Source organism: Elephantulus edwardii, unplaced genomic scaffold, assembly GCF_000299155.1.
Source record: "Elephantulus edwardii isolate Elephantulus edwardi_28Jun2011 unplaced genomic scaffold, EleEdw1.0 scaffold00043, whole genome shotgun sequence".
Lineage (NCBI taxonomy): Eukaryota > Metazoa > Chordata > Mammalia > Macroscelidea > Macroscelididae > Elephantulus > Elephantulus edwardii.
The window spans coordinates 14,999,789-15,002,373 of NW_006399793.1; the positions used below are offsets into that span (position 1 = coordinate 14,999,789).

A 2,585-nucleotide genomic window follows, 5' to 3' on the forward strand; every position below is an offset into this window, starting at 1 on the left:
CATCAATTCTCCTTCTATCCTCCTTAGTCACTGTCCAACTCTCTGATGCATAACAAGTGGTTGCAAAGACCAATGCCTGTATCAGATGCACCTTAGTCTCCAGAGTGACACCAATGCTCTTCAGTACTTTTAAGACTAGTAGCTCCCAAATCTCATACAGAAATATCTTGAACAGAAAGCACTCCTCAAAGTCTTATAATATTAAATTTAACTAATTAAAAAAAAAGCTGTCTTACTCCTACTCATGAGTTCTTCCCTTATTATTTCTTGTTTTGTTTAGTTTTACTGTTTAATCTTTTGTTTAACATTATACAGCTGAAACTGAGGAAGTAAGGGGGTTCTAGAAAGGAAAATATTGTAAAGAGAGACAGCACATTCTAAACTGGAACTATTTCATGGATTTTAAGATAGTCCCAGGAAAAAGTGTTTGGAGATAGTGTCATTATTATGCACTAAAGGAAAAAAATAACTTTAAGAGAATAGCAGATAAAGAAAGTATATGCCATGTCTCATGTCTCACCCTGGTTGTTAAATCAGGTAAAAAAATTAATAAAAACTTTACTGCCACTGATTTCTAAAGTAAGGTACTACAGTTAAAAGGCAATGTAAATAATGTAAAAGTGCTTCCATCTGAAACAGAAAGTCACGTAGCAGAATTCTGAGAATTTGTTCAGTACTCAATGAGCTTCCTATAGAAATATTTTAACATAACCCAAGTCTATGAGCTATCTTTTTTACAAACACATAGACTACTGAATTATAATGTTAAAAATAGACCTCAAATACAGTAAAACTGACAAATTAACAAAGATTTTATCTTTAGAAAATTGTTTTCAAATCATCATTTCATCACAATATTAAATATGGCAGTTTTCAAGCATTTCAGAAATATTTTGGTTTTTAATATAATGGTATACATACCATTAGGCTTCTATTCTCCTATTTAAGTCTAATTACAAAACTGATACACTTGGATAGAAAAATTTAAAATGGCTTCAAAAGTAATCAAGAGGTGACTCTTGCTATCATCAAGAAAGAAGCAGAGTGCTGGGCCAGGAGCTGTAGCAGCAGAGGGGAAGGAAAAACAGAAATCAACATAAGACAGCTAACCTGGAACTGCCTTCCAGGAAGCAGAGTGGGACGTCTTTGCCTTGACTTAGTGAGAAAGGGTAGAGTATTGTTGTTATGTACCATTAAGTTAGAACCAACTCTGCTGACCCTTCAGTGGATTTTCAGAGGCTGTAAATCATAAAGACTGCCCATCTTTCTCCTATAGAGTGAGAACCTGGTGGATCCAAACTGTGAGCCTTTGGGTAGGCAGCACAACTTCTTATGTAAAAAAGAGCATGGGCTGTGTGAGGACAGCATTATCTGACCTTCACCAACTGTCCCCTCAACAACACTGACAACACAAAAGTAACTCCCATAAGACCAGACATGCCCCCATGTTCCTATACCTCTTTCTGCTCATTCCAGTACCAATCTTACTGCTTTACTGGGTCCAAAATCTGTTACAATAGCTTACAGACCACACAGAACCATATGAGGGAAGTCAAAAGGTCAAGTATAATCACTCAGGAAAGCTTCCGAAATGTGTTCACAGGCACCTCAGCCTTCAGCCTCATGGCTTTAAGTCAGTTCTGCCAATTAGGTAGGGCTCTTTACTACCAGTCCTCCAACAAACTGAGACAAAGGCTCTTAGCTCTGGTTCTCTGTGATGTAGCAATCCCAAGGTCATCTCCAACTCATGTGGTTCTTTGATGCAGAGGCTATGGTTGCTGTTCCTGTAGACACTGGTCTGGTCTGTGCAAAAATCTCTAGTCCTGAAGAACATGCTGCATTTTCCTTCTTCTCTGCTGGTGGTAAAGTTCCCAAATTCTGTTGCTGGATCTGTTTAATTTAATGAATTGAATCCCTTGTGGATTGAGGAAACTAGCCAATTTTCTTGGGGATACGATAACATATCCTACTTGCATATTCCTACCTATCTACATGACAAAGTCAAACTCAAGAACTAGGAAAGCCATTTTGAACATAAACGCACCAGCTAGGGTTGATGCCATAATTTGCAGGACTGAAAGAGTTGTGTTAATCCTGATCCAGAACCTCGACGTTGAAGGTTGAAAGGGCCTTTAAGCAAACCTGTAAAGATGCCCTGGCGGAAGAGCTGTATACTGTTTCCAATCTAAAACGTAGCCTATTACTTCCCTAATAAGTCCTATAATTGAAGACCCAATGTGAATGAAGAATAGTGTGAAACACAATGTATATAAACTTTCTAAGCAAACCAATATAAAATAAATAACAAAAAACAGATTTAAAAAACAGTGCAAGACGTATACAGCGTCACTGTATCAGAAAGAATTGTCTGACATAGAAGAATTTCACGAAACAACATATGATCAAGAGGTAACGATGATGAAGGAGGAAGACCAAGCTGCTCTGAAGGAACTGGCAAAGAACAAGGCCACAGAAATTGAAGGAATACCAAATGATATATTTTAGCAAACAAATGCTGCCCTAGACATGCTCACCAGGTTGTGCCAAGAAATCCGGGGGACAACTACCTGGTCAATGAACTAACT

At 37.8% G+C, this 2,585-nt stretch overlaps 1 protein-coding gene across 1 annotated transcript in view; it reads right to left on the minus strand.

The window, feature by feature from the left end:
• Positions 1-2,585, minus strand: part of TTC37 (tetratricopeptide repeat domain 37) — a 120,914-nt gene that overhangs the window by 95,981 nt on the left and 22,348 nt on the right. The gene's annotated exons all lie outside the window — the stretch shown is intronic.